General features: G+C 44.1%; 1 protein-coding gene across 1 annotated transcript in view; it reads right to left on the reverse strand.

Moving 5' to 3' along the window:
- Positions 1–296: 296 nt before the first annotated feature.
- Positions 297–12,522, reverse strand: part of TPCN2 (two pore segment channel 2) — a 53,230-nt gene continuing 41,004 nt past the window's right edge. The window contains exons 25-29 of the transcript XR_010080424.1: positions 9,730–9,877; positions 6,544–6,618; positions 3,500–3,738; positions 3,192–3,293; positions 297–378 (exon numbers count right to left, since the gene is read on the reverse strand). The gene's annotated coding sequence lies outside the window, so the exon portion shown is untranslated. The remainder of the gene's footprint in view (positions 379–3,191; positions 3,294–3,499; positions 3,739–6,543; positions 6,619–9,729; positions 9,878–12,522) is intronic.

Here is a 12,522-nt window from a genome sequence, read left to right on the forward strand (position 1 = left end):
AAAATTGCAGTACTGTGGCTGAGGTACTATCTGCAACTCAGAATATTCTATTTTTACCTCTGACAGCAACCCAGAGAAACTCCTCATAATAGCTTCCACCAAAATCACAGGAACATTAAAAGACCTGCTTAAGTTCCTGCCACTCCTTGAATTGGAGCTTTCATCTTTATCAGACTGGTTTTCCTCATCTGTGAAATGGAGTTTATAATGTGCTCTAACTGTACAGTAATTTGGAGACAGAACTGAAGTTTTGAAGCATTGTTGTAACAACAGAATTTTAAAAAGGAGGTAAAATACTCACAGGAAGTACATCATGCAGAATCTGGACACACAGAGGGAAATCTTCCTGTAATAAAAGTGTACGTATCATCTTGGCTTCTGGAAAAATTAGGTAAACAGAAACAAATTCTCACTTCAAGCCATATGTTGTCCAGTACATATTCATTGGAAAACAAGAGACTGAGGACAATACCACTTGTATTTACGTGACTCTGCCATAATTCCCTGAGCATCTGAGCATGCAGAGATTTCCTGCACCAAAATTCATGGAGCAAACCACCAGCTGAGTGTGAGAGTTGGGATTCATTTTCCTGGTGGTTCCCTGCCATGACACTGCCCTGCTTTCCAAATGACCAAACTGCACAAGCCATTTCACATCCATGGCTGGTGTGCTGGGTATTTTCTAAATCATTTTTGTCCCAGAAAGACACCAGTTGCCTCCCCTCCCCATAATGAAACAAATTAAATGCTATTTACTACCACCACTGTATCCAGTATTTTATTTATTTATTGTATCTACTATTATATCAAGTGTGACTGGCATTTTATCTTTTTGTCAAGTGTTTTCTCCTCCCTGTAAGAAGATATTTGTATAAATATAAAAAGAAAAGCATTTATTCCCCAATCTTCTTTTCTGGAATTGCACCTCCAGAGAGTGAGGGTCAGATGATGAAAGCCATTGCTGTACCACCAAGACATGTGATTGGAAGGGTTCTGTCTATATCTCAATGCCTCTGTTAAATGCACATTAAAAATATTTGATTTGAACAAAATATTTTCAATTAAATATAAACTATGCTGTTTGCTCAGAAAAACAAACCAAGAAAAGCAACAAGCACAAACAAAACTTTGCATGAAGACCAAGGCAAAGTGCTGATTTTCATTTTCAAAAGGGTCTCCTTGAACACAAACCAAACTTTTATTATTAACTACTGACAGAAAAGTTTTGATTCAGGGAACAGCAGAAAAAGGACATTTTCCTAGAGACTGAGAACACATCAATAAATTGTTGCAAGTCATCTGAGACAACAATTGTGGCAGATGAACTACTGGTGTAAAAGATGTTCCCTTGCTCTACCTCGACCTGCCAAACAGGGCTGTGTGTACTCTGCATTAAAGGACAATTCACGGGCTCCAGCTGAGCACACGTGCAAGTGCTTCAGGAGCTGGGGAGGATTTCTGCATTTCCAGGACACAGAGCCTGGGTTTCTGAGGGAAGAGAAGGAGGATGGCTGCTGGCAAGGAGCAGGGCTGCTCCGCTCACTCGCTCGTGGCTGGTTGCAGGCCAAGGAGATGCGCTCTGGGTGAGCACATTGAATTTTGGCTTTACAAAATCATGTCCTAATTTCCAGCCTGATCAGCAAGTGCACTCCTCTTGTGCCCTGCAAACAGCTGAGATTTTTTTTTTCTTCTTTAAAAAAGCACAGAAAATAAAGCAAGTAGGTGAAAGGTAACTGTATCACTTTACAGACACAAGCGACCCTCTGATCACAGCTAATTAAGATATTCAGCAGCCTTAAAACAATACCTTTTTTAAATCAATGTACCCAGACGGCATTCACAGCTTTTTGTGATGACAAACGCCCTTTGAAAGAGTTAATAGGCAAAGGTTTGTACTGGCAATGAATGGGGCTACCTTTAATTGATCCAAGAGCCTCAGAGAGCCGTCTTATAGCATGATGATGTATTTGGGTTGCAAGTAGGCCAAAATAAGCATAAAGAAAATCTGTAAGACCATGAGACCTTTCATTTTTTTCATTGCGGGGAGGGAGAAGGGGGGGAACTGCTGGGGAAAATGAGAGAACTATGATGGGGTTATCTTTGTGCTCTGGCACTTAAAATAGATAAAACGAGAAATTTTGAGGAAAAGAGAGGAAGTGATCGGGCCATAATTCTTAGAATAAACGTCAAGATGTACGGAAATGCACAAAACAAGGCTTCTTCAGAATAAAAAAAAAAAGCCATGAAAAAAGAGGAGATGACCTAATGGTATAAAGAAACATTGATTAAAGAAATACCCAGAGGGAGAAAGATATTCCATCAGCTTTAACGAACACTGCATGGCCCTGCATTCCCTCCTAATTTCTCAAGCAAGGGGAGAAAAAAATGTCTGTACAAGAGGTAGTCACATGGATCCATTTATCATTTTTCCCCTTATTCCCTGCTCATCTTTAGGATGGTCTTGCTCAAGATGTACAGGAAATGTGCACACTAAAAGCCACTCACAAAATTAAATGTGATAGGTTTGTTGTAAACATTTTACCCTGAGCAAAAATCATTTTTAGAGGAGATATAAAACCATTCAGTCCTACCTTTTCCTTTATGAGATTGATTATACATTAATGTTACCTAGTAGTGAAGGAAGCAGTCTATCCATTCTTACAGTAGTCTTTCATCAGACACTCAGTTTTGACAGAATCCCTCCCTCACACAGCAAAAGCAAAACTGATTTCCTTGAACTTTCACAGGTGCAAACTTGATGTCAAAGTAGAATTTTTCTGGAAAGTCTGAGGCAAATCAGACAAGAAAATTCCTAGCCTAGAAGACTATTTTCACATGGAATTACTGTGCAAGCATACTATCAACAACTCTGTAAAACAAAAATCAAATAGAAAATTGTTGGCATCTGAAATTTTCTTAGAAGACAGATTTGGGAGCAGGTAGGAAAAAACAGCTGACACTGCTCCTTAAAGAAGCAGAGCAATAAAATATCCTGCTCCAATATATGCCTCCAGATGCATCAGGAAAAGTGAGACAAGTCCAGTTTCAATCTGGAACAGAGAAGCTGATCCCAAATTGTGTTCATCCTGTTCATCCCAGAGCCATGGATGAGCCCTCTTCCAGCAGCCACTCAACAGAAAAAGGTACAGAGCCTTCATTGTGGTCTGGGTAAAAATGAGGATTGAACTTACCTCTCCAAAGCAGAAGAACTCATACAGGATTCTCAAAACAGCAGTGCATTCCCCCATGAGAAATATCTGCCCCCTGTGCGTCTTTCCCTATGGTACAAAGCTCTGAGGAGAAGAACAGATAAAAATTTCACATCACAACTTCCAGACATTTTCTCAATTAACCATTCCAAGCCCACATCACCAACCACCAATTATGAAATTACAACCATGCCAAGGTGAGCACCAGCTACATGCTCCAAAAAAAAACCCCTTCACTTCAGGGCACAAACATCAGTACATGATGAGAACCAGGACATGTGGCAACCTACTGTGGAAAGTGGAGACAAGCTGTGCACATCCTTGCTTACTTCTGCAGGAAGAGACTCAGCATACTGTCTGTATTTTGTATTGCTTTCATTAAAAAAAATAATAATTTTGAGAAAGTCTTCTCTCCTTGTTCCATTCACTTTCGATTCAGACTCCCAGAATCTTCCTTTGTAGCTTAAAGCCAAAATGTTTGCTTCCACCTTATCATGTAACATGTAAATTCTAGCTACTGATGAGTTTCCTGAAAAGTAAACAAATTTTAAAAACTAGGATATACAAGGATGTTTAACAGATATCAAGTACTGACAAAAAACTGATGTGTAGAAAGTCCAAATGTGAAATGAACCCAGATTTTCCAAGGGGCATCTATTTTAGAGCTGCCTCATAAAGCTAAGAGAAACAACATTTTTAAAGCCAGTTCAGGTTGTACTCTTGAAGGAATTTCTGTACTAGGTTAATTTTCACCCCTGCTCACATGTGCACATGCACACTCCTGGAACTGTTGAAACAGAGATGTAAAGGTGGGGAAAGCTGATGAAGAAAGAGAAATGGGTTTTCCAGTGCCAGAGGTGGACTCAGTCTCAGAGAGAAAATTAAAACCCATCAGTTTTCAGCCCTCATGCCAGTGCTCAGACCAAAGTTTCCCAGGCTCCTTATAAACTGAAATAACCCTCCTGAATAATTTGTATTTTTTAAAAGTGGTCTCCAGTAAGCCTCACCTAAGAGCTAGCTGAGTCTTCTTGCAAAATGTGTTGTTTAACTGAGGCTTAACTAGACTGTCATCTACAACCCCAGGCCCAAATACAGGGAAATAAAACGCACAGCATTTTCCCTAAGGAGGCAGAAGGAGTTTTCACGCTGTATCCTAAGAGGCAACAGGCACAGATAAAGTTGTGCTTTCAGCTCCACCAGTATAAATCCTCAGGAACTCCACGCTGACAGAAACCTCCACCCTAAACTCTCCAAGGACTCTCCTCAGCTCAGCTGAGGATACTAAGGAAACAAACTTTGATCCTCTCTTTTTTTTTTTTTTTTTTTTAAGAAATCTGCTTCACAATTCAACACCTCTGATGTAAATCTTTCAAAAGACTGCGATGGCATCAAGTCACAGAGAGAAATGTGTTTCCGACTCCTCTGTGGGGGGACCATTAGGAGGAGGGTTAATAGCCCTGGGCATGCGATCAAATTAAGGTTCGTGCCAGTTCCCCCAGGCTTTCCCTCGCCATCAGCAGCTTCCCCCGGCTGGGCAGCTCACCCTCATCTCCTCACCAAAGACAGCTCTTAAAGAGAAGGGAGCAAACAGAAAGATCATTGCACAACTAACTTATATGGACAAAGTATGAAACGGGCCGAGGCAGGGGAAGGGAGCCTCTGATATCTTCACCTTTAGAGCGACACAACGCACGTCCAGCTTCCAAGGGGGAGGTGGGGGACCTTCCCAACATGTGGATGGCAGCAGCGAGGCAGCCCCGAGCCTAAACAAGGCTGGAGTTAGCATTCCGAGCACACAGCCCGGCTGAGTATGGGAAAGGGAGAGAGCAGCCCAAAGGGCTGGCGCCACGAACTGACGAGCAGAGCGCAAGTGATCAAGATTTACTGCGAGAGAGGAGGAAACAGTCCGCTGGCCCGATTAGAGCTGTGAATACCGAGTTGTTCAGGGAGGATTTTGCAGCTGACTGATCACAGGCTGTCGGAGCAGGCCTCGGACAACAGCTGCAAGGCTTGCTGGGCCGCGGAAACAAAAGGCGCCTAGCACGGTGCAAAGAAAGAGTTGACAGGTTGTTGTTAGCAGTGGCAAATGTGTGAGGTATGTCACTGTGTGCGAGACACAGGCCGGGCTGGGGTGGTGGGGAAGAAGGAGGGCAAGAAGCACTCAGAGAAAGAGGGGGCGTCGCGGGGGAGGGAGAGCAGGGACACAGGCTCGGGCAGAGCGTTTCCCTAAAATCAGGCCGGTGTTTGTGAGGAGGACAATCGCAAGGTCTGTTTGCTGCTGCCAAGATGAATTAGCCCATCGTCTCGTTTATGGGACGAATCCGGTGGCACAGACTATAAGGTGCACGGCATTAAAGGGACTAATTAGACGATTCTGGCAAATCTGAATTAAGACCCTTTCTTTCTTTGAAAGCTGGAAAGCATTTCTCAGGACTCCGGTCAGATGGCTTAGGTTTTGTTGGGCCTTTTCTTTCTCTTCTGAGAAGGGATGTCTTGTGCAATTCCCTAACTCACAAGGGTCTGCTCTAAATTCTGCTCTGAGCTTCAAGAACAGTTGTTAGGAAGCTGCTGGCATTGACATCATATTTAAAAAGGTCCAAATGAAAATCCCGGATTCCGCAGGAATTCAGCTCCCAGTCCAGGGACAAACTTTCCAGCTGGTCCCTCCTGGGCTAAACCAGAAGCCCACATGAAAACATACCTGAGGCTAAGAGCCTGCAGCTGAATTCTCATTCACACACACAAAACAAGCGAGGTTTTTTCACAAGCTGCCTTCTCATCTGACACCCACCCCCTCCGAACGCAGTGCCTGCAGCCAAGTGCTTTTCCCAAGCAGCTCGGAGCTTTCTGGAGCCATGGTTGGCTAAGCGTGTGAGTGCTGGGCAGGAATGTATCAATGAAACTCCAGAGATGATCAAAGACAGGAGCTGGAGAACAGCAAACCTGACTTTCAGCTCCCTGTTTGGCAAGTTTAGATTCAGTTCTCCAAGTCTGGCAACATTTTACTCCACTTGTGACCCAAACAAAGTGCTCCAAACACCTCTGAAGCAGTGGTGCATGCTGTTTGCACACAACCACTATATTACAGTGGTCACTATTAAAATGTTTTACAAGCAGTTAAGGTTACCATGGCATTCACAGCATACTCATAGAAGGAGAATACCACGAAAATCACACAAACATCCAGCACTGCAAGCTGCAAATATCAGATGTTTCATAGTAATCAGTGATGCTCTGTAAAGCATAGGCTTCCTGCATTTTAACACACGTATCTATCACCAACAAATAGGAGACGCTAAGAAAGTGCAGTGTTCAATTAATTACACAAACAAACCTTATTTTGATTTTTCTCTTCTAAATGGTCTCTGGGACCCAGTTAGACTAGTCCCAACGGGCAGCACTTGATACACTGTAAAGAGAATTCAGAACAAGAGGCATTTCAAGTCTTCTAACACAGCTCCATTCTCCCAATATATATATATAAAAAAACAAGTCAGTATGCAGAATACTCCATCTAGGGGCAGAAATGTGACTCAAAATTTCCTTAGCCTCTGCTTTGACATGTGTTAACCTCATTCTACCAGGTCTGAGTGCATGATAAATAATCAGACATTTCACAGAGGTTCCAAATAGTTCTTCCTCAGTATGAGTCCATAGATTTTTACTTGTTATTATTTTAAATGCAGAGCTTCCAGCTTGAGTTTCCGCTCACAGTGATGAAGAACCAAGGCACTACTTTTATACATCTGCTAGCAACTGGACTGTACTTCAAATATTATCATAGGAACAATTTATAATCCATCATCCCCATATGGTCAAAGTTTTCAGCTGAATAAGGGTGACCAGTGAGCTCAACTAAAAAGAATAATGAAATGCCTGCAGGACTACTTGTGTTACTGTATTTTTGTATGTAATGGTGCTTCTACTGGAGTCAACGCAAAGTCTGAATTTGACTGCAAAAGGAGCAGAAATAATTTGTGGCAGAAGCATACTTATGAATCACAAATTCTCTCTGTAGATGGATAATTCACTATCATTTATGATTAATGGAATTTGTGCACCAAATGCATTTGAGAGCAATGTACACAGTAGACAGAATCAACACTTCACAGGCTCTGAGAAAACCCTAAAAGCACAAAATAATCCCCTTTAAGAACTTTTTTTTCTTTTTAGGGAAAAAATTAGTTGCAGAAGTATATCCAGCCTTGCCTTCCAATGATGTTTTCTTTGTACAAATGGCTTTCAGCTGACAAGTCCTCACTGATTTTCCCTAGTCAACAACGGGTTACAGCTTGGCCATAATGTCACAGTTTTCCCCTGCACTGTGTCTTGCTCTTTGTCTCTCTGGTACAGAGAGGCTGCTCCTGAGGCTGCTGTAACACCCTGGAAAGCAATCAAATTACTTCCTACACTTGCTCTCCTTAAACACCTCTGCTTGATCCCCTCCAGTCTTCCTGTCCGGCCCCTCAGTCGCCAGCTTCACGCCGCATAAACGCGGAGGTTAGAATTTTCTAGACACCGCTTCCATTTTTCAAATAGCAATCCAATTACTGAGCAAATTGGCACATGTGCCTGGTTACACAGTGACTTGGCACTGCCTCCACTGGCTGCTGGCAGTGATGAATGTGCTCCCCCTCAGCCCTGCTCGTCTATCTGCCCCGGCCTCCGAGCCAGCACCAGTGACCACATAAGGAGAGGGGCTGGCAGCTGCAAGGCTGAGGTGCCAAGAGGCAGATTGTGTTCTGTAGCAGCAGGATCTGGGGCTGGGACTGGCTTCCTGGCTAGTCTTTTGTAAGACCTTTTCCATGGCCTCTAGGTTGGCTCTAATGAAGCCTGTAGAAATGCCTGCAGGGAGCTGGTATAGAAGTGAGGCAAGTCAAAGGTTTAATTTAGTTTCTAAAGTGAAGCGAATGTATATTGGCCTTCCCTTTGCACCCCGCAATTATATTCCTGCCACATTTATGTGAAAATACAGTATTCAGCCAACAATAGGAGTGCATTCCTGGGTATGTCTGCAGCACACATAGGGGCAAAGATCCCCAAGCCAGTCTCAATTAACTCTGCTGCAGAACCAGGAGCAATATAGCCGTGTTTGCTCGCTGTGACACCCGAGCTAATTAACCAAGGATGGCAGTAACAGAGCTTTACTGCTTCTGGCACCAACGCTGCTGTCCCTGTGTGGCAAACTGCTCCAGACGTGCCAGCTCACTTGGAGATAAGCAGAGGGCTCCCCGACCCAGGGCTGCTTTGCACTGCCCAGATACATTCAGGAATACTGCAGGAGCCAGCAGGAATTTGTTGGCCATCACGTGAGAGTGGCGAGGCTACAGATGTGGTTACAGTAAATGTGGACTGTTCCACTTGCAGTCACATTCTTTTATTCCTCGCAACATGATGGTCACAGAGCATCTTTAAGTAATGTGCTGAGCATCTTGAGCAGCATCTGTCACATGTGCTGCTTCCTAAATATCTCACTTCCTCCTCCAGGGGCAAAAAGCTGGATAAAGCTATTTTAAAGTATTTCTCACACTTGCCTTTTTTTTTTCCTTCCCCTCCTGAAGAAATTTGGGTCTTAGCATAAGTGAACTTCTTTAGACTATTTTAAAAGCCATTTTCAATTATTGCAATGAAGCAACTAAGAACTTTCCCACAACAGGATAGCTTCTCTCCATCTGGCTTTTTTATGATCCCCAAGAAATTAACTTTCTTAAAATAAAGGAGTGCAGGTTCCAACAACCAGAGATGCACTATGATCCCTGTGGTTCAAACAGGCTTTGGTAAAACAAAACACAACTTGCCAGCTATTCCTCTTTCAGAATTCCACCTCAGGCATACCAAGGAGCTACTGGACAGAATCAGAGTTATTTGTCCAGCAAATTTCTGATGCAGATGGTAGTCTGGAAAATATCTGAGTGGACTCTGAACTGCACACAGCAGAATATTTCACCGAGTTTGCTTGCTTGGACTTTACTGTATGAGTTGCACTTTATGGGCACAGTTGTTTGTTACTCATGGAATTTTTCCTTTGAATTTCTATTTTTTCCCTATATCAGGTATTTTGACAGAGATACTTAATGAGATGTACACAGAGGCACTCCACGAGTATTATATTTAACTCAATCATGTGCGTTTATAATTCAAAAGTCTTTACCACTGTTCATCTGTGGGTAGATGAGAAGCCCATGGTCTAATTCTAAGACCCACCATAAGTATACAAGGACTTTCTCTTCAAACCTAATTAATCACTTCAGCTCTCAATACTGACTGTATGCAAGGCACCAAACACAGTGATAAATTTTAACACGTGCACCCCTTGAGATATCCCTCTGTACAAACACCCACAAGCGGGATGCAGCAGCATGGATTTTAATTAATCTGAGCGTGACGTTTTTCCTCTGTGCTCTCAGTCTTCACCACAACTTTGCATGGGTTACTTGGAGTCACTTTAGACAAACACCACTAAATTCTGCACAGGCACCAGGCAAGGTAAAGTTACACACATTGCTGGTAGGCTTCATACCCTTTTCCAGGAGTCTTCACCTCTGCATTCCAGTGATGTCCAAGAGCAGGATAAAAACCCCGGAGCTGTAGATGAAGCGCCACCCTGCTGCCATCTTCAATACCTTCTGTGGGAGCTGCACACCGGACCCACACTCCTGGCTGCAGGCCTGTAGGACACAAGGAAGGGTGAGTTATCCACAAGGGCACACGGGCATGTGCCTCTCCCCAGGCATGTGAATGCCCCAAACATGCCAACATCACTGCAGCCAAGCCGTGCTGGAGCTGAGCATGCACTTAAGAGCTTTGCTGGATGCCAGCCATTTACAGATGTACCATTGGTACAGAGACACGGAGGCTGAGACTTCCTTCAATGGGTCCTCTGAAACCTCTTCCTGAAGACCTGGTTACTTCAATTAGCATGTTTAGAAAACCAAATACTCTTCTTCTGATCACATCTCAGATGCTGGCATATGTATCATTTTTCCAGGAATCTTTAATTTACCACACTTCCTAAAGATTCAGGTCCAGACAAACAACTGAAAAACAAATGCAGACAGTAGCTGGATTCTGACAAGACAGAACTCTCCCAGCTCCTGTTTGCCTCTCGCTTTACCCTTGATTTGTCTGAAGATGCTGGTGGGTGCTCGCCTGCATGTAATGATAACCATTAACAGCAGCTTGATGAATGAGAGAAGAGAAAGTGGAAAACAACAGCAAAGGCATTAGGGGCACTAAGTCACTCTTTTTGGGACGGGCATTAGGCATATGTTTGCTGCTCCAGTCCCAGTGCAATCCAAGCTGTCCTGTGCCACTGCCAAAAACTGCAACAGGTGCCAGAAGATTACAGCATTGGTTAAATCCACTCCTAAGGCACCAGCTCAGGGACTGATCCAAATCCCAGGAGCCAATGAACATCTTCCTCCAGATGTCAACTCTTTTCAAATAGTTCCCCTCTTATTTCCAGTGTGATGCTGGGGAGGGGCAGGGGGATAAATAAATTTGGCTGCCAGGAGGCAATCCTCTGATTTCACCACTGCCAGTCTGGACAGGTGCCAAAGTCATGTACAACCACTCTAACACGTTTGTAAGGTCATTAATATTTTATATTCACAACAATAAGAGCGCTTCATTCACACGGGACTATTAAGACAGTTTCTGGTTCCATTCTCCCCAGCACATTACAACAGCTCCATGCCAGCAGCAGCCACATGGCCTAAAGGTGCCAAGCTGGCAAGGATCCTCCCTCTCAGCACTTGGCATCTCAAGCCCTTGGCAAAGGCCTCAGCAGTTGTGCTTGGCTGCCTGAGGATCCGTCATGTGGCCGGGTGCTGATAGCGGGGAGGGCTCTGCGTCCCCGGGCACCATTTCACTTTAACACCTGTCTGATCTGCAGGAATGCGCGCACAGGCGCTGCCAGATCCCTGCACAAATCCTCCCCGAGACCCACAGCACATGCTCCAGTTGTTACTCAAAGGGGTCCTTTCCTCATGGCCACTGTGCCTTTTTTTTTCCTCCCCTCTCTCCCCCTTCACATATCTGTATAGAGCCCTTAGAGGGTCCTACATCCTGCCATGCATTCCACATGTGTTGGAGGTTTCCTCTGTGAACAAGGAGTACAAAACATGGCCTTTTTATATATAATGAAATCTCATATTTTACTGTGCTCATATAAAACCATTTCTTTGTGACTAAGACTCTTTTTATTTGTGACATTTTAATGATCTACAAATGTTTGGTCTAGATGAAAGGAAATTATTATTTCCAGGTCACCTCGCAGTAATACTTTTTGATAGGCACCATAATTCCAATTAAACTGAGGAATAAGGGAGGGGGAAACCCTTGAAACATTTCAAGTGTCACTGAAGCAGAAATATTTTTAGGGGAAAACATAAAAACAAGCACACATCTTTTACCACAAGCTACAAAATATCAGAGGAGCGCAGATAAGAAAATTCCAAGCCCTTTTTCCTCTGGGGACCATTCAAACAAACGCAGACCGTAAGAACACAACACTGTACCCCACAAACACCACATTTTCACATCACAGAATTTGGGCTGACTTGGGCACAAATTCATTGAGGTACTCCCAAGTTTGGTCCCTCAGAGGTACCTGTCAAAAGCACAGCTACCACCCCAGGCTTGCCAGAGGCAGCTCGCCGGGAGCTACGGCAGAGAAGCGCACTGAGATGTCACAGAGCACCTCCCCAGACGCCTGCCTGCCCCAAAGCACTACCCCCAGGGGCCTGCACTGGTTCTTCTGGAACATTCTGACACCTTTGAGCACAGTTATCTTTGGGTCAGCCACCCTGAAACCTGTCAAACACACGCAAGCCTTGGCTTGCTCAGCTCCCATCACAGAAGAGCTGCTATCGCTCGCTCTGCGGGGAAGGCTCCGCGTGCCCATCCCAGCCCGGCTGGAACACCCAACACAAGCCACACCCTCTGCCTGTCACCTTGTACTGGGATTTTTGATTTGGATCACGCTCAGGGCCCACAGACACCAGCCAAGGCCTCCCTGTTCTAGCACACAACACCAACCCTGCTTGCTGCACGTAGTATGCATCCATCAGCACTCCTGTGTTTCACCGACACCAGCTTTCCTTTTGTAAAATAATTTTTTTCAAAAATTGTTTTGAGGGAGCTGGTTTTGTCAGGGTTTTTTTACCTCCTTGAACAGTTCCTCACTATTTAATCAGGAAAAAAAACCTCATCTCCACCCTCCTCTGATACACGTGTTTTCTTCAGAATACTAGGGCAAAATATAGGATGGACACTGGGACCATGACAAATTTAAGATCCAGCACCTTGCAGG

Source organism: Prinia subflava, chromosome 5 (genome assembly GCF_021018805.1).
Source record: "Prinia subflava isolate CZ2003 ecotype Zambia chromosome 5, Cam_Psub_1.2, whole genome shotgun sequence".
NCBI lineage: Eukaryota > Metazoa > Chordata > Aves > Passeriformes > Cisticolidae > Prinia > Prinia subflava.